The sequence below is a fragment of the Labrus bergylta genome, chromosome 10 (genome assembly GCF_963930695.1).
Source record: "Labrus bergylta chromosome 10, fLabBer1.1, whole genome shotgun sequence".
NCBI lineage: Eukaryota > Metazoa > Chordata > Actinopteri > Labriformes > Labridae > Labrus > Labrus bergylta.
In genome coordinates this window covers 11,030,294-11,050,498 of record NC_089204.1, presented here as the reverse complement: position 1 = coordinate 11,050,498, position 20,205 = coordinate 11,030,294, and the positions used below count along the sequence as shown (strand labels likewise).

The 20,205-nt window shown below is 42.0% G+C and overlaps 1 protein-coding gene across 2 annotated transcripts in view; it reads left to right on the top strand.

Moving 5' to 3' along the window:
• The window catches only part of LOC109976267 (spectrin beta chain, non-erythrocytic 1), a 112,836-nt gene continuing 92,631 nt past the window's right edge, over positions 1 to 20,205 (top strand). The window contains exon 1 of one of the 2 annotated variants that reach the window (XM_065959416.1): positions 1 to 230. The gene's annotated coding sequence lies outside the window, so the exon portion shown is untranslated. The remainder of the gene's footprint in view (positions 231 to 20,205) is intronic. The other variant, XM_020626425.3, reaches the window with a different exon arrangement.

Genomic DNA, 20,205 nt, shown 5'->3' with positions numbered 1-20,205 from the left:
CCGTCCCGCCGGTGCAGCGCGGTGATTGAATGAAGCGCACCACGCGCTGCAGTCCGGGCCGTGCTGAGGCAGAGCGGGGCGGAGGGGCGGGGGGAGAAGAGGAGGAGGAGGAGGATTGGTGGATTTGAGGACTCTCTGCTTCTGCGTTGATTCTGCTCCGGGCTCTCGGCAGTCCGTCCGTCCGTCCTTCACTCCGAGCGGGACTCCACTGCGCTTCTGCTGGCCTCCAGGTGAGTGCGAACCAGGGTCGAGCCTTGCCGGATCTGTGACGTTTCATTTGCTACCAGTGTGCACGGATTTGATTCATTGTTTGCGTGACTGAGCTGGGGTAGCATCCACATCCACGACGCCTGTGGTTGTGGCTGTGGCGATGATGTGCATCCTTGAACTCTGATATCTCGGGATAGAATCCAACTATCTCGGTATGATGGCCCAAACCTGCATCATATCGCTGTGGTGCTGCAGCAGCGAATTGTTGGTGCAAGGCGAAGCCGGGCAGCAATTTCTTCTCCAGCCTGTGTTTCTCTGCTCTCTCTCGCTCTCCATCGTGCTTTTGAACTTTGGTGTGTGTGTGTGTGTGTGTGTGTGTGTGTGTGTGTGTGTGTGTGTGTGTGTGTGTGTGTGTGTGTGTGTGTGTGTGTGTGTGTGTGTGTGTGTTTGTGCGTGCGTGCGTGTGTGTGTGAGAGACTGTGTTGGATTCAGTGCGCCAGAGCTGCTGATGGTGGTTGTTGTTGTTTTGGTGAACTCTGCATCCCTCTGTTTTAGAGGTCTAAATTGATGGAGAGGTTATTTTTTGAAATCACATTTGTGTGACGTAGATGATGGTGATGGTGATGGTGATGGTGGAGGTGGTGTTGCAGGCGTGGTCGCCTCTGCTGACCTTATCCCAAACACAAACACAACAGTATTCCCATAATACTCCTGTATCAGCCCTACAGGGACTTGAGTCTCTGCAGTGACCTTCTCTGTACTTCATTCTTTTTTGGGTGTCACTTTGAAGCCACAAAAAGCCACATTTCTTCAGATTTTATGGTTTTATTGTGATTTTATGACCTCAAATTGTATCTAGAATGCTGTTGGACTGAGTCCTGTACCATATGATAAACATTACAATGTTTTGAGTACTTTTTTTTTTAAATCCCTTTTCTGTTGCCACAAATTGTTAAAATCCCCCTGTAAAAGTCTTTCAGGCCGACTGTAATGGTAAAATGTGCGTAACGCTGCTGCTTTGAGGCGTTTTTCTTTTGCGCAGACCCTGTTTCAAATCCTGTAGAGCAATTATGTAATCAGATACAGGCTGGGCTGCTGCTTTCTCTCCTCCTCCCTCCCCTTCTCCATTTCTTCCCCTTTCTCTGCTCTCTCTTTTCCTCAAATCTTCCTCCTCTTTGCTTTCTCTAATCTGCCGTCTCTTAATTTCTTTCCACCCGCTTTCTGCCTCATCTTTTCACTTCTTTCCACTTCTTTTCTCCCACCTTCTTTTCCTCCTCCATCACATTCCTATATATTCTACTTATCACCTCTTATCCGCTTTCTCACCTCAGGTTTTCTCTTATCATTTGGTTTCCTTCCCTCCCTGTCTCTCCTCTCACCTTCTTCTCCCGATGACTCCTCTCCACAACCACCCCCCCCTCTTTATTTCTTTTGATGCAGCAACTGGGAGACATTTGGCAACTTGTTGAGCGGAGCCTTTAAGACGTCACAGTGAGGTGTCGAATTGTTCCACAGCTCCGCTGCTTTAACAGCAGGCTGCAGTAAAAACACACATTATATAATGAAGTTTAATCCTTTGAATGTAAATACTGGTTTGAAGAAGAAAGTGTTGGTGTTAAAAACGTCAACCTGCACTAATGTTTGCAGTGAAACGGTTGGATTCTACGCTCTGAAAATGGAACAGTTGAAGGTCAACCATAAATCTCTGTTTGAACTTTAAGGTCTTCTCATTAGAGTTAAGAAAATGGATCTAAAAATGAAACTTAAAGAGTTCATAGTTTTATGCATCTGTTGTAGAGAGAGCGCTGTAGAAAATCCAAAAATAAGCAATAAACAATTTTTATTTTTTTAAACAATCCTATAGAATATAGGGTTACAAGTATGTTTCTGTTACCTGAACTTCTCTGAGGATGGGTACTCTTTCATATTTTTTTGACACTAGTGAGTCTCAATGGGAACACAGTGATTTATCATGGGTGATGTATCATTGTGTAGCCTATAACAATGAAATCAGACAAACAATGCTTATCAGTGCAGCAGAAACAGAGATACTGTCTTTTCTTATCCCAAAATGTTGTCTTTGTTGTCAGACCTGGTTGCATACATTACCCACAATTCAACAGAATGTTCTGTACATGTTTCAGGGATGTGTTGTCAAACGTATCCTGGAGCCTCTAGTCCGCAGCAGAGATGAGTAGCGTGCGACGGAGGTCTAGGAAGCTCCTTTTTAATTTTCAAACTTGAAGTATTCAGACCCAACGGATGCTGACTCAAGTGACATCACTTGAGGACGTTTCTCAGAGATTAGAAGAGGTCCTTGCTAAGACTGTAGACCACTTTAAAACGTATTCAGTAGAACTCTGCAATCTTTGTAAACAGATTATGGTGATTTCTCATTTTTTTTAAAGTTGCACAATAAATCAGAGACATGATGACAAATTAAATTAGTTTAGACTTTTTTTTATGTCTGAATTCAGTTGTTGATATTAATGTTAAACAAAGCAAACCATCTCCAACATTGTCCTGGAAGTCCTTAAGTTTAAGTGGTGCATTTTGTTTTTTTACTTTCCATGAGATGTTTGCTGATGTGGTCAGAGTGCAGATCTGCTGTTTGTGTTTACGGGCTCTTTAAATTAAATAGCGCAAAGCCAGAAATAGATGGAAAAAGAGGGCAGGGTGCAGTGAGGTTTATGGGAAATGTGGTTTTGATTCAGCGAAAAGCCGAAATGCTTCTCAACGCGTCTTTAAAAATAGTCTGTGGACCTGTTTCCTCTTGAGTATAGCGGGTGTTCCATTTGAAGCTGGGTGGCCTACAATAAATAATTTAATTAATTTATCAAACCATATTCAGGCAGTCAATTAGTCTTGAAGTTAAGTCCGTTTCCATCAGCAGGTTTGGATCATAATTGATCTGCAGGGATGAATTAAGTGAAATGATGCTCCTGCAGGAAACATGAACAGTGCTGCTGGGAGCGTTTTGGCTCTTAGTCAGAGTTTTTCTTCTCTTTCCCTGATACCTCAGCTCAGTGGAGGTGGTGGTGGTGATGATGCAGATTTGGCTTGGCCTGGCTGGCAGGTATAAAGAGAGAGATTTGAGCTGTAAATCGTCGGCTCTGCTGCGGCGTCTCATATAGCAGCTTCATCATTTTAATACCAGGCTAATATTAAACCAGAGCTGCTCCTGTCGCATTTGTTCATCTCTGTGTGCGAGGCGAGTCTGTGAAGGAAGATACACAGAGGACTTCAGTTTGTACTGATTACATAACAAATTCTGTTATAGAATCACTGGAAGAAAAACCTGAACATTTCACACGCTAAATACATTCAACTAAAACTAAACTAACACAAATCTGCTACATAAAACATAAAGGGGAATTCTGGTTTTCAAACATACTGTGTGGTCTAAAAGACTGTAGGTACAAACACATTTGAAATGTATTAGAGGAGAATATTTCATCACGCAGCCCTGAAACAGGCTGTAATGACTGCGATGTAATCCTTTGAAGCAAATGTGTAATGTTCAAGGAATGTCTTCTTAAGGTGCTATTATTTACCGCTGACAGGCTCAGATTAGTGTTTTTATTGTCCTACAACATTACAGAAAGAATTCCTCGAAAATAGACCATTTAATTAATGTAACATCATCACCCTCTCTTCAAAGTCACCAGATTCCATTGAATAAAACCCTCAGATACTACAGGAGTTGCTGGTCTACTTCTGCCTTGATGTGTTAGTTTGTGTTATTGCGCCACTTTGGTGTTTTAATTAGGTTGGTTCTGATCCAACACAACTCTTGTACGACATACAAAACCCCCAAAATAAACAATTTAAATGAGGGCAGACAAGCAACTCCGATGCCATGTGGTACTAGATTTATTCACCAGTCAAATGGCTTTTAATTTGAGTTTAATTGTATTACACTAGCAGTTCTCTGTCACCAGCAGAGTGCGCTATATGGAATTACAACAAGCGTTATCACTCTACAGAGTGTCAAACGGTGATGCACGTACATGCACAGTTACTGTCCAGTTAAAAGTCCATCTGGTCTTCATTGAATATCTTTTCCACAAGTGTTTGATAACTGTATTTGAGGGATCAATGCAATAAATGTGTCTATCTATCTCTACAGATCAAACACAGATCTAACAAAAATATCGGCCAATATATTAGCATCAGATTTATTTTCCTCCCAGTCATCGGTATCGACCCCAAAAATCCCATATCAGTCTGGCCCTAATTGGTAGATATGTCTTTTTTTCACCAAATAAGGCTTGGTTAAAGAAAATTAACTTATACTGTTATTTTATTTCACCTTTTTTATATTGCACCTCATATTCACAAAGTTTTGATGGAACTTCAGGAGAGGAATCATTGGGACTCAGTTCTGACTGGCTCATGTTGTTTTTGAATGTCCTTTTTTAAAGACATTTTTAAGTCTCTCCTTCTTTCTCTTCTTCCTCTCAGCCTTTCTGTTTGTCTTAGTGATTCTCTGTCTCTCACATTGTTTTTCTGTCTTTTTCGGCCTCGTTCCACCTCTCTTGTAAACAGATCTGTAAGTGTGTGACTTTATGATTAGTGCAGAACTCTGTTGACTGAGTGTGTGTCACAGAGGGTCGGGTTGTTAGTCCAGTTTTTTTTTATGATCAAAGGGAAGAGGAGCTGCAGTCATGTGATCAGAAACATCGTGAAGAAAGCAAACAAACCTTAAAAGAAATTCCTTTGATTGTTGTCTCTGTTCAGATGGTCAGCTCTGTGTTTGGGTCATCCTCTTGTTTTGTAGTGCACACTTGCAATGCAGTTAAAATTGTCGACAAAAATTGACGACAAATGTCAATCCAGATCCAGTAGAAAAGTACAGTTTAATGCTCCAACCATTGTCCTTTTTTTCACAGTACTTCATGAATACATCTCTTTGCCAATAATTTGCTAAAATTAAAGCAGCACCTACTGGTAAAAGAAAGTAACCTTTTGCTTTTAGTGACATTTATCATTTGTGCAAACTCGGGAAAACACACAGCTCTATCAGCAGGCCGGTGTCCCGTGATGATACGGAGAGAGAGCACCAGGGAGAGAAGTTGTCATGGCCCCGTTCACACAAATCTTGATTGACAGGTGATAAAAGAAAGAAGACTTAATTTACAATAAACTGCGGATGTTCTGCTTTGTCCCTTTAAGACGAAGAGCTGTGCAACCAGTGGAATTTTCAGAAACCAGGCCAGTTGTTCCTGTTTTTTTTTCTCTGCTCTCCATCTGCAGACCCTCCCTCTCATACCTTTATCCCACTTTACCTCTCTTTTTACCTTCATCCCTTCGTCCTTCACAAGTCACCTTCCCTCCTTTACTCAATCCCCCTGAATTGATAAATAAAAACAGTTTTTTTTGGAAATAAAAATCTGGAATACTAATGTTGCTGAAGCCTTCCAAAGATTTTGTTATGAGGAACAGAGCTTGGTTTATTCCTCCAACTTCATCTCCTTTCCTCCATCGTGGCTTTTAGGCTTACGGCTTTAAGCTGAAAGAGTTGGATGGAGGAGGAGGAGAAACTTCATCCTGAGGGCCTGAGGATGAGGATGGAGGAGAAGGAGAGAAAGTGTGTTTGAAATATTTGTTTTTATCAAAATCAAAATGTATCTAAATTAGGTGCCCAAATAAACACTGTAGCAAAGTGGTGAAGAAGAGGGCGAAAAAACAATGATTGATGGAAACAAGTGTAGTTGTGTTAGAGTGATGTAGTAGGTGGAGAAGATAAGGGGATAAATGAACGGGAGAGTGGGAGAAAAACGAGAACAAGAGTTAAAACACACCAGCTGAAAGATTTTTCCCAGGCAGGAGGAGAGGGAGGAATGTTCTGGAAAATGTCCAGCTGATAGGAAGTGGAGCAGTGCGACACAGAGGAGGGCACAGAGGAGCGAGGGAGGAGGAGGAGGAGGAGGAGGAGGAGTGTAACATTTTTCCCAGTGGCAAAGCTTTCGCTAAATATAGAGTAAGTCGGATGGAGCTGACCACTGCCTTCAACCAAACCCTGCAGGTTTATGTAAGTTGAGTTTTTCTCTCATCTGTGGAAACAGAAGTCCGACGAAAGCTTCATCGGCAGATTGACGTTCCCATTTGAAAGCATGAGGTCATAATTCACAAATGACAATTAAAGATTCATTTGTGGCCTTTCCATTCTGATAGGGCATTAGATAGAGATGGAAAGCAGGGAAAGAGAGAGAGAGAGAGTGGGTAACGTTGTGCCTGAAAGGAGCCGCAGGTTGGACTCGACCTGGGCCGCACGCCTCCAGTCATGTCATGTGTTTGGAAAAGCAGTTATGTAAAGTAGAGCTTTTGAAGTAAGAGTTCGTCAACGTCTTCAGTGTAAAGGTTTTGTTAAGCGTTTGAGTAAACACAAGCGTCTGATGTCATTGTAGAGGAAACACAAGTTTTAGACATAAAGTTTTTACTTAAGCTCTTGAAGGAATGTTTTTGTGAACACTGGAGTAAATTAAAATCTTGTCATGTTGGATAATATAAGACATTTTTCTAATGTATGTATTAAGGCACATTTCGCAGAGCATCAACATATTTTGTAAATGAGTACATGGGCGAGAAGTCTGGGCTCCTGGGAAGAAACAGAAAATTGTGTCACTGTGACAGAGAACCTTGATTTGTTGACACTGCAACAAAGCTCCTCCAGTTGATGCTGCTGTTATATTTTTACTCTGATTCCAAACAATCCCACTGTGATACTAGGCTACTGAATAATAGCAGAAGCAGCCTCAGAGCCTTTTACACTGATGGTAAAGCGTGACAGGGGTGTAACAGTCCCATTTTGAAGATGCAGTGTTAGAGGGGCTTTTGTATCTTTTTATAAAAGGAAGTGTGTGTTCTAAATGGATTAAAACTTAATTTAAGATTGTCTACACAGTCTTCTACAGGTTTCTTTCTTACACTTTCTTGTGTTTATCATTTATATGTTTGTAAAAGAAAACTACAAACAGCTTGATTACGGTTAAGAATGGCATGTTCGAACTTGCTATTTGTGGTTCTGCTTGTCTTCAGTGGTGGTTGAGTTGCATCAGTGTGTGTGTGTGTGTGTGTGTTGACTTAGCTGGGTTGCGACGAGGTGAAAAGGTTAAACCTGAGCATTGATCAAACACGAAACTATGTCTTCTTCCCCTCAGCTGTTGTTTTTACACGCTGAGCCTCAGAAACGGTCCCTGTGGTGTTTGATCTGCAAAGAGAAAGCCACTGAAAGTGCACGGATTAAAAAGCATCACATCGTGTGTTTCTTGACATCATTAATGGAGTTTGAGAAGAGCACACTGATGATGATGATGATGATGAAAGCTGCTCAGCTCATAAATGTTCATGTACATTTTCCATCTCAGTAAGAAAACTTCAGCCACACACCCGCGATATCTCATCAATAAAATATGTGAACAGAGTGTTTATGGAGACTTCATGAAGCATTTCCTGGTTACATGTTTTACAAAAAGGCCTTCTTCATAGATTTGTCGAAACCTTCCATAACAGATAGATAACGCTGCTGCCGACGTCGAGGTGATGGAAAATTCAAAAACTTCAGCTTCAAACATCAGCTTTAAAGTGTTTCTAACGGCAGATTCTACTGATTTAAACTCACTGCAGTCCAAGCTTCAGTTTAATTGGTTTTACAGAAGTCACATGATGAAGCGGCAAAATCTCAGAGAAGAAGGTGAGGAGGAAGCAGAATCTGGAAAACGAAGTTTCCAGGTTAAAGGACTGATTACAGCTGATTTAGTCACTTTGTGCAGGCCAAGATAAACGTAGCTCTGCCCTAAAAGTCCAGTTCTGTGATAAACAACAAGACTGTTTTTTTTTTTAACTAAAGAAGTTGGTCGGTGAAATTTTGAGTCCAAGGCCGACTCTCAGCCATCAGGTTATATTTTAAGCAATGAGTGTGGTGCTACTTTTTAGCACAAGTCAGCTTTTGGGCATGTTGAATCAGCAACAGAGAAACAACTTTAATTGGCTGTTTTAATAAGTCAATAAATGCTCAAGAAGAGAGCAAGAGTTACCACTGTCGTTAAAGTCTCCACTTTAGCTTGATATTCATTTCCTGTGAGTTGTTCTTATGTTGAACATTTGATTCATCAATGTAACTGTTTGCAGTTATAATCAACTCATGGTTTCTGAGCTGCTGATTCCACACAGACATGCAGAGACAGTCGGTGTGCTTACAGTGTACCAGACATTAACTCATGTCATGTCCATCCAATTAACACTCTGAGACACGAGTGTGTGTGTGGGTGCGCGCGTGCATGTTTGCCTGCAATAGTAATGTGACGTTTTGTCCACACGTATTTACTTTAACTGTCACACACAGAAAAGGACACACACACACACACACACACACACACACACACACTCTCACATAGTGTGATGCACTCTGTGTTGACCTTCAGCAGAACTCCACTTAATTTGATTTTCATCGTGCCAAAGGCGTTTCTCTCTGTCACATGCACGCATGCACGCACACACACACACACACACACACACACACACATACACACATACACACATTACGCACACATTCCTGATAAATGAAATGTTCAGTCTGAGACCTCCAGATGTTGTCAAAGGACACACGGCCATCTGTAGTGTGTATTTATTTGTGTGATTGAGTGTGTGTGTTTGCCATCCTGACAGGGCAGCAGCAGAGTTGTGTTCAAGTTTCTGGTTCAAACCAAAGATCTATACTGCAGGACAAACTGAGATCAGAAATACATTTTCTTATGTTGTTCTAATTGTACTAAATCAGATTGCATACCTCAGCAGAAATCGCCCAGCATTCAGAAAATTAGGTAAAGTAACGAAAGTTACCAGATACATTTGTAACAAGATAAAGTATAGCATCAGATGGAAGTACGAACAGTGATTTCGGAGAAGTTTCTGTTTGTGTATAAATATATTTGTGGTGTGCACACCCTGAGGCGGTGCTATCGGAGCGAGGGTGGGGTCCAGACTGAGAGGAAATGAGAAAGTGGGGCGCTGCCTCTGGGCTGTAAACTGTCTGTGCTAATCCTCGAAAGCTTTCCAAACTGCATGAAACGTAACAACATCTAAAGTGACCCTGAACTCCACCAGCTGTTGTCAACATGAACAGCAGAATCTGACAAATACCTCTTTTTCTCCAGACTATGTTTAATATCTCGTGCTGTACTGTCTGTTTTGGCTCACACGCTTTGTATGAATGAAGAGAAATACAAATGTTCAAGTTAAAGACAAGTACAATTTGAAAGTTAATTCTTTGGAAACATCTGAAGTTGAATTCAGATTTGTCATTTTTAAGCAGAGAAGCCAAACCTTCCCTTGATTCAACCCTCAAAGTTTGATTCAAGCCCTCGATTATATAAAACAAACATCATTACTCAAGTTCTACTTTATGGACCCGGAGGTCAGATTATTTTCAACAATAGCTCTTTGAACATTTTTCTCTTTATCAGTATATGGACTTTTATAGTTAGTTAAAGCTGTGATTCAGAAGTATCCTCATAATGAAAGCGGTTTCATGATGAAGGTCCGTTACTCTGACCATCTTTGGCATATTCAATGAGGGGGCTATTCATTTTTCTTTCCATTTGGATCCACTCAAACGATGCTTTTTGAGGCAAAGTCGACGTGAAACTGACGGATCAACTTGTTGTCTGTGTGATAAGTAAATGAATATCCATATATTTTGTACAAATCCTCTGTGGAGCTGGTTTATCATCTTCCCCTTTCACCTTACACTCTGATACATGGAAATAATATCATTTGAAACGGATAACAATTGTGCAAATATCCAAAGACGATGATTCTTTAGAAACGTAACATAACATGGGGATTTCTCTGATGAATCTGATAACACAGGTCCTGATTCACAAAAGAGATTTGGGTACTGTCATAATTTTTCTGTCTCTGGGCTGATCCACATTTCCCATAACCCCACGTGATAGGTTCCCTCATGTTCTATGACAGCCGATCCTGTGAATAAGTCGGCTCTTCGTAGATTGTGGTTCGTCACAGGAGGATTCCTGGAAAATTCGCATCACATTTATCAGCGGGATTGACTTCAGCTGCTTTTCTTTCCGCGTTGCTATGACGACAGAGAGGCTTACATCATTGACCTCCACCCTCTCAATCTCTCGGGGCAGAGGTGTAACACGACCCCTGATGACAGCATGCATTAGAGTGTGTGTGTTTATGTGTGTATTTACAGTGTATGGTGTGTACGTCTGTTTAAGGAAATAAGTTCTAAGGTTTTTAGATTCAACATGACATGTCAGTCGATCAAACTCGGAGAGAAATCATTTTGTGTCAATGGGCTGCTGCTTCATAAAGACAGCTGTGTGAGTGTGTGTAGTGTGTCTGTGTGTGTCTGTGTGTGTGTGTGTAGTGTGTGTGTCTGTGTGTGTGTGTGTAGTGTGCACACTGCTGGATATCCATGAGATTAACACCAGTGTATTCCTTATCCAGAAATACATGCTGTCATGAGGCATCATGGGGGATGAGTATGATGACATTGGAGGGGGAGGGGAAGGGGTCACATGTCCTTGACTGAGTGCACATTTAAACAATTTAATTTATTTTTTCCCATTGTGGCTATGGCTAACGTTAGCAGTGCTAGTAGCCTTCGGTCCTCCTTGTAGTTTAAAGTCAACATGGCTTTGTTTCATGTGGTAACCCATTACTCCCGTCCATATGTAAGTTAACCATGGCCTGACGCATCCTCCACAGGCCCCAGCTAGCAGCAAGTGTCCGCATTACAGTTTACGCTGATCATTTGACGGCAGCTGTTTAAAAATGATGATATGATGATAAAACATTATTTGACTGTCTAGTGACCCGGGTGCCAACTATAGAAAGGGTGACATCATTTAGCCTTTAAGTTTTCCAGTTGCGCGTGCCCCTAGTTAACCTGCTGATGTATTCAATGTTCAGATGGCAAGAAAGTAGCAGCAGAACAACAGCATGAAGCTGGGCTGTTATGTCTGTTCAAACAATTCCCATGAAACTCAGTGCTACTACTCCCGTCGTTCTCCTTTCTATTTTGGGGATTACAGCCGATTTAGAGGTACATCACTTTGTGATAATACGTGTCTGCCAGAGGGATGACAGACAGACAGACAGACAGTAGAGCTGTGAAGTGAAAATGTATAAATATGTAAAACAATAAATACAAATAAATGAACTATGTTTTTGAGGTAATGCTGACGCACTCTTGTATTATAACAACAAACACTGAAACATGTGGACAAAATGAGTGCAGCACGGAATGCAGGGCAGCGATCGTTTAATCTCAATTATCTTGTTTCCATGTGGGAAGCCGAAATCGTAATTGATATTAAAACTGGATTTATTTCCCAGCACTAACGGACAGACTGGCAGGCAGGCAGACAGGTGAGTCAGTGCGACAGGTGGGCGGTCCGTTTAAACCTGCGCTGTTGAGGAATGTGTTTGATCCCACTTTGACACTGATCAGCAGGACAGACACTGGAACAAAAGACCCACAGTCACTGTGAACACACACACACACACAGAATGTTGCACGTCCTGTAGAATAGATTAGATCTGACATCCCACAATGCTTTGCAACATGAGCTGGCCAGGATTGTGTGTTGGAGAGAGTGAAAGTGTCTGGCAGAGGGCCAGGTTGAGATGATGGGATGGATCGCCATGACGACACAGCCGACACAGCGGACCATACAATCTGGACTGTGAAGAGCTGAGAGTTTGCGTGCTGTGTGTCTTTCTGTGTGTGTGTGTGTATGATGTGTTATTTTTGGACTTGAGCTGCAGGGAGCTGACGTGTTGAACAAATATTCTGGATATTTTTGTTGATGGCTTTCATGCTGAAAATCAGTTTGCAGGTGATTTAAAAAGAAGCCTGTTGAGCTCATTGTAGAACCAGAGCCGAAAAACAGGAATTAAAGCTGTACCAGGACAACAACAGGAATGCGTGTGCTGCTGATACTTCACTTCTTTATCCACTGCTGTTCCTTTCATGGCATCTGGGGTGGGGGGGGGGGTGGCAGTAGCTCAGTCTGTAGGGACTTGGGTTGGTAACCGTAGGATCAAGTCCTGGTACGGACCGGGTCTGAGAATTGTGCTGGTAGCTGGAGAGGTGCCAGTTCTCTTCCTGAGCACTGCTAGGCGCCAGCTCAGAAGCACTCGCTCCGTCATCTCTCCATTACTTCATGTCCGTAGGATCCTGTTAAATTGTAAAATTGAATTTCCCCTTGCGGGATTAATAAAGGATATCCTTTTGTATTTACAAGTCAAATAATAGTCTCCTAATAAATACTATGCTTAATATCATGACATTTCTACCATTAATGACATACAAATCTCAGTCATCTTATGCAGAAAAAAATCAAATCAATAATAAGTATAGTTTTTTTTTACCTTTTTTAGAAAATCTTCTTTCAAAAGTCCCAAAAAGTCCCAAGAGCCGTTAAGGTCTAACGTTACCAAATGTTTTACAGGTCATTGTCCAACATCAGCTCAGGCTTCAGGTACTCTGCCACTGTGCAGCTCATCACAGGATCAGCACAGTGTGAGAGCGAAAAGTTTCTGACAATTATCTTTTTGCATTTTTTTTTTCCTCAATGAGATGAACTGTGAATCAGGACCATGAAACTTAAGCTGAGTACATTAGCAGCAAACAGGAATATAATGTTGGCCATCTCTTACATCTACACACGACTAAGGTTTGAACTAATGATGTGATGAAAAATTGACCCTTATATAAAACACCTCCATTGAGCTGCTTTAATTAATTATTTATTAAAAGTTGTATGTGACTCATAACTTTGTGCCAAGTGTGAGTGGTACAAAGAGGTAAAGTCTCCTAAACTGTTTTTAAGGATTCATTTCTTCAGCGTTCACATTGAGCATGGCTTTTGGAGTTCAAAGAACTCACTGCAAAAGTGGACTATTTTGGAAGTTAATATGAAACACATCCAGGTGTAAATCACACATCATAAGCAGAGAAGAAGAGAGTTGAGGGGAGGGAGAGGACCACAAACTGAACATAAAGAAATGAGAGGTTGAAAACTCTGCAGCGATTTGTAACAGTGAGTTAACATCTGCAGGGTCGTTCAGACGGTCATCTGAAGGGTGTGTGTGTGTGTGTGTGTCTATAACGCGTGCAAAACACATCTGGTGCTTTGGGTCATGTGGTTTTGCAAAGTGTGCGTGATCGGCCCTCGTCGTCACTGAAAACGATGAGCTAAGACTGCAGGGTGGAGGAAAGGAAAGGGAAGAAATGTGATGTAACGATAAGGAAGTAAGAAAAGTGAGAGGAAGGAAAGAGAGAGAGTGAAGCATATAGATATACTAGATACATAGATAGTGAAAGATTGGCCGAGTGTAGAGAAGGGGACTGGTGATGAAAAAAAAAAAAGAGGGTGGAGCAAAAAGAAAATCCGATGAGGGAGGAAGCAAAGAATGGAGGGAAGATGTTGTTAGAGCAGAGGAGGAGAAAAGTTAGAGAGATGGATGTCAGCTCCAAAACTTTATTATGCTCCTCTCTTTCTGCCTTTCATTCCGTCATCAGGCCTTCTTCTATTTTACTACCCTCTTTTCTCCACCCCCCACCCCCACCCCCACCCCCACTCCCCCTCCTCTCCTTAGCACCCTGGCTGCTCCACCCTCCTCTTCCTCTTCTTTGCTCTGCCCTGACTCTGAGCGTCTGGGAACAACCGGTTCTCTCTTCTGAAACAGTCTTCAGAGACCGAACTCCCACCCAACACACACACACACACACACACATCCACACACACATCCACACACACCCCACGCACAAATCATAGTACACAAGTTGCTTTCCTTTCTTCCAGTTTCTTTCATGATCAAATAAAGTCCAGATTTACTTTGGCTATGTAGGGTTCTTGCAGTAAACGTCACATCCATTTCCCTCATTTTAGACAATGCTAAGGTGGGGACACACTTCAGGAGTGTTGAGCCAATCATGAATCATACTTTGGCGTGAAGTTGGATTGGGTGTCCTCCCGTCTGGGTCAGTTGGTGTTCATTGCCAGCAGATGAAATCATCAAATATGTGATCTACAATAAGTCTACTCTAAAGCTCCACATATGTCACATAGCGGAACATCCATCTGTAAATAAACACGTTAAGCTCCAGACTCTCTCTGGCGTTGGCTTTTATTATGAAAAGATAAAAGAAAACTCCACACAGGGAAGCTGCTGGGTGCAGCCATGTTTTCAGTTGCTAAGGTAACACGTGACAGAGTTCTTGAGGATTTGTGGGGCGGTGTACCTAAAGCGATCCAGTGGTGACTTTGTTTTTTCTTTGTGTTCAGTCATCTTTTTATTCCTTAATGAGCTTTATGCTTCTTTTTCTGACAGCCACATTCGTTTTGTTTTTTCTTTGTAGCCTTTGGCTCGTCCTCAGGGCTGTCCAAAGAATAAAATGACTGAAAGTTTCAGATCGTCAAGTACCAGATAGTAAGGGTAATATGAACATTCTGTCCTTGTTAGAAGTAGTTCTTGTCTGGTCAGGTCCTCCACTTTGTAAGAATTGAAACACAATAGGTTACTCACTTTGGACGCTGGTTAAGCTCAGATGGTAGAGTACAGTAGGTGACCCATGTACAGATGCAAAACCATCAATGAACTGGTTGCTTTTTCAACTCCAGACTTGTGACCATTCTGTGCATGTAGTCCCCCAATCACTCCCCCTTCTGTCTATCTTCAGCTGTCCAATAAAGTGTGTCTTGTATCTTTTTTTTTTCTTTGTTTAATTTTTTTTCTGATATTTTAATCAGGAGACTTTCCTATCTAGATATCAGTTTGCTGTGCATAAATTACTTTTCAGTCAGTTATCTTTGGTTTGCACAACAGGAAATGTATTTTAAAGTTTGACTTTCTTGAGCTACATGAAACATGTAACATAAACAGACTGTTCAAAGCGCCTGTATTTGGTGCTCTAAACATATTTTTTCTAGTTTATTTTAGGCATTAACATTAATCAGTGAACTTCCATTCCTGTATATTTTCTGTAGTAAACCAGTGTTGGACAACTTTTACTTTTCAACCGAGTTTGTGTCATAAGGAAGAGGTCAAATTTACAGAATACAATATGTTATGTAAGTGTCTAAGCAACAAAACGCTGGTACTTTCAAAATAAATGCAAATAATGGACTAGAAATTCTCACACTACTAATGAATCATTTCTTGTGTTTTCAATGAGAAACAAGTCGATGTGCAGACCTATGTTCATGTTTAAAAGGGAGAGCCATGATATTACACTGAGCTAAACCTGGTGTTGCCTGCTCAGTGTCGTACAAGCTATTCTGCAAGAGATCCACACTGACTTGAAATTGAAATAGCATCACATTTATACGTCAGATTTAGGGAAAGTATTGTTTTAATAGGCATAGGCATCTCTACCCCTCCCCCACTTTCAAAGCTTTGCCTCTTCACCCATAATTCTCTCTGAAGCTTCAAAGCCCCCAAACTGTTATTTGGGACAGCTGTACCTCTAACATCATAAAAAATGAATTCACTGTTTTAAATAAAACATTCAGCACTCTAAAGAGAAGTAGAGAGACTTTAAATACTCATGGTTGGTGGTAGTAGAAGTCGTATTTCACACTGTAAATGAGGGAGATTTGATGATTTAATAGTTAAATGACTTAGTAAATTGTTCATACCGGTTTCTTCCGCAGCACTAGACCGGGATGATGAAAGACAAGAAGTTAGAAAGGGAGTTGTGGTCACTGCTCTAAAATGGTGCATACCATGATTTATTTTGAAGGTGTGTTCAGTCCAGTAAGATGTAATCCGTCAGTGAACACTTCAGTAAATATCAGAGCAGTAAACACTCGTGCTCCTCAGAGAGACAGACGGATCAGAAAGACGTCTAAGTGTGATCTTGACCTTAGCTGTTTATCTCGAGTGCTCCATTCCTCCCTCTGCCGTCTTATCCGCTGTTTCTTTCCTTCCTCCTCACATTCCTTCAATCCATTCCTCATGAATTCCTGGTCTGGTCTCTGTACGGTCCAGTTTGGTTTCTGCAGGTCTGGTCTCTGCAGGTCTGGCCTGGTCTCTGTACGTCCAGTATGGTCTCTGCAGGTCTGGTCTCTGCAGGTCTGGTCTGGTCTCTGTGCATCTGGTCTGGTCTCTGCAGGTCTGGTCTGGTCTCTGTACGTCCAGTATGGTCTCTGCAGGTCTGGTCTCTGCAGGTCTGGTCTGGTCTCTGTGCATCTGGTCTGGTCTCTGCAGGTCTGGTCTCTGCAGGTCTGGTCTCTGCAGGTCTGGTCTGGTCTCTGTGCATCTGGTCTGGTCTCTGCAGGTCTGGTCTTGTCTCTGTACGTCCGGTATGGTCTCTATGAGTCTGGTCTCTGCAGGTTTGGCCTGGTCTCTGTGCGTCTGGTCTAGTCTCTGTACGTCCGGTATGGTCTCTGTGGGTCTGATCTGGTCTCTGTACGTCCGGTATGGTCTCTGTGCGTCTGGTCTGGTCTCTGTACTTCCGGTATGGTCTCTGTGGGTCTGGTCTCTGTACGTCCAGTATGGTCTCTGCAGGTCTGGCCTGGTCTCTGTGCATCTGGTCTGGTCTCTGTGCATCTGGTCTGGTCTCTGCAGGTCTGTCCTGTCCTTCTCTAGGGGTCTGGATGTTCTGCTGTGTTCAGTATCAGGTCTGTGTTTGTGAGATAGTGATAGCTCTCTCCTGATAAGCAGAGTAAAAGGAGGTTATCTGCTCCCAGTGGGACTACCATTAAACCCACTCCTCTCCTCCTCCACATCACTCCAATCCCTGCTCCTCCTCTTCTCCTCTCCTCCTCTCCGTTTACCTCCAACCCTTTCACCGGCCACAAAATGTCTTCTCTTCCGTGTGTTTGCAAGAGCTGCCGCCCACAGACGCCCACAAAGTAATCTGTGTTTTTATTCCTTCCACTGAGTGTAAAGGCTGAGCATTTCTCCCTTTGCCCATCTGATATCGGTGCTCATTTTTCAAAATGCAGATAACACGGGGTCAAAGTTACTAAGCAACAATACTATCACAAGGCTTCTGTTGAATTTTGGGTAAATCAACAAACACTATTTGTCACATGCAGAAACACTTTTACATCCCTCTCTGTCACTAGATTTTGTTACTATTACCGACATGATACCTGAGTTTTTCTTGGAAATGTTTGACATTAGTATAATTACATTCTTATATTTTCTAGGGCGATGACATAACTACACCTTCTCGTCTAAGGTGGACCAACGCTGACAACTTATCACTGCTTATTCACTGCCTTTCTGAGGCCTAAAGGCAACGCTACACCGCGTGTTTCTGTCCTCTCTCCACCTGTTGTTTTACACCAGTGCAGTCCTTTTCAAGCGACCCTATACATTAGCTTTAGCATAGCAGAGGGAGACTGCAGCAAAGCTTTGTATCTACGGAAGACTATAATACTTAATTAATGCCGTAGCTGTGACAGTGGCTTCAGTTTGATGTAAACAACAACAATAGTAATGCTACCTTTGGCTTTTAACTGCTTCTTGTTTTTGTTTAAAACGGGTACTTCTTGGCTAATACGTAGCTTATTGAATACCAAAGATAAACAGGCTTTTTTGGCAATAAAGCATAATGGAAAAAAAAACCAGTTATATTATTTTGTATGCTTCAAATTTCAAAAGTAGGCAACAGTTTCAGTGAAAAAGCCATAATTTACAGAGGATGTTTACTAAAGCTCTCTAACATGATGATGCAGTCCTGCCATTTAGTCAAACCTTTTTGATTTCTAGTGATATCCATGCAGGTTTTGGTTGTTCGCCGTACTTGTCTTCTCACTGTTGCCCCATCAGACCTGAATGAGTTAAACAGAAAAAAACTTGGACCTCCAAGCTCTAACCTGGATTTTCCAGGACTGTCTGGTTCATGGAAAGTTCAGGTCTTTCCATTAGTTTGCTCCTTTGTGTCTGAAGGTCACAGATTCATGCTGGAAAACAGACAGTAATGAGAGCAGAGAAAAAGGCTTCTTTCTTCCTTCCTGTCCATCTATCTGTCTTCCGGGAAAATGAGGGCCTAACTTCGTTAAAATGACTCAGTCTGATTGCATGAGAGCTGAGCTACGTCCCCTCAATGTGTTGTTGTCGCTGTTGAACGTTCCCAGGCGTCTGGACCGACAATCGGCCCATCTGTCTGCTCCCATAGACACAGTGGCCATTCAGAAATGGATATGAGGGAATAATTGTGCTGTTTATTTGAGAATATCACATTTATCCTGGAGCCATTTGGCTGCTTGTGTGTCGGCCTTTACTGTATTGGGCTGTATGTGTGTGTGTGGGGGGGTTGTCCCACTCGGAAACTATGTGTTCTGTCTGTATTCATGCTTTTAAATGGAGAATTCTCCAGATCTTTTGTCAACCCAAAATCTCTTTGGGTGTCATCAAGCTCCAACATGGCTGTTTGCAAAAAACTGATGTTTTGGGAATGCGGGCTTTACAATGATTTTGTAGAGAAGTTGACGTAAAGTAACAAGTACACACAAAATGAGATACTCCTCAGCTTGAATGGATGCAAACAACGCTGTATAGGCCATTTTCTCTTAAAAGAAACCCACTTTCAACGGAGAAATTGACAGCTATACTTTCAGGGTGCAGCATCTTTTTTCTTCCATGAAACTGAACAGAACTTAACAGTGTGGTTCTGGAAATAAAAATCCCATTAATTTTCTCCATAGCGGATTTGATCATTCACCATAATGTCATAACTATCCAAGGTAAACTTACCACGAGCTACCGAGTGTAAAAAAACGATGGTATATGCTCCTGTAGGAGACACAAGTTTGTTGGTTTTTTAATGCCGTTTAGTGCAGAATTAAATGTACTATAGTCACAAGTATTGGGGTAGCTAGCTGTCTTTGTTCCAGGCACCAATCTCTTTCAAATTGGGGAAATTTATTTCTGGAACTAGAGCCACTGAAAAAGTGGGAAGTCACTGTTGAGGTCTATTAAGGATTGATTGTAAATTGATTCAGAACAGAAGAAGATCAAAATTTGTGCTACAAAGTCAAGTTATGCTACTTTCTTAGATGGGTGTATAATAAGCAAAGCGCTAACCCATCATTTTACATTTCATACTGTGCAGCCCAAACTTGTTGAACTCTCCACCACCCTCTACGTCACATAAGGACAAGAATTCTTCTTGGAAATCTGGTGTTCACTGAGGCTCTGTTTGAATACATAAACTCTTCTAAATTAAGATCTTTGGGATTTCCACCTAAAACCTTCAAAGTTTGTTCATCTGCGTGTTCTACAGACTAAAAACCCAGCAGGGCTGCGAGCATCCACCACGTCTAAGTCTCATTCATCTGTGTCCTCCGCCTGCCTGTCCGTGCGGAGGGAGGAGAGGCTGTTTGTTTGGATAGGAGGGGAGCAGTCGGGCAGGGAGGCTGTTTTTGGCTGCAGGCTTCAGTTGCATAATGGCAGGAAAGCAGTGGGAGAGTTCGGACTGGGAACAAGAGGGAGGAAGGGGGGAGATGAGGAGAGGAGGCGGCGGTCAGTTTTGAGTTTAAATTTTGGAGTGAAACCTGTGATTTTGTGATCCTTGTCACTTCTCTGAGTGATCCTGGATTTGGGACAGATGAAGCGTGACACTTAGAAGAAACCCGAATACTTTGGATTCTTTCTTACATTTCCACAGAGTGTTTAAGTGAAACGACAGGTTTTAAGAAAGTTAATGGATTCCATGAACTCTTGTCTTTTAAAACCAAACATCTGTCACTTTAAGGAGATTTGTCAGCAGAGGCTTGTGGGAAGTGAAGCTGTTATATATTTGGTAGTAGTAGATCGGTTAACCCTTGTCAGAACCAGACATTTTCTGATTATTGTTAAAGCAGCTGATGTAGGACATCAATTTAACCCAAGACCATCCTTTTGTAAACATTTGACTATGGAGGAGATTCTGGCCCCGTTCTTACACTCAGACTTGCATCCCATTCAAAGAATTATCGCTGCAGCTATCCACTGATCCAC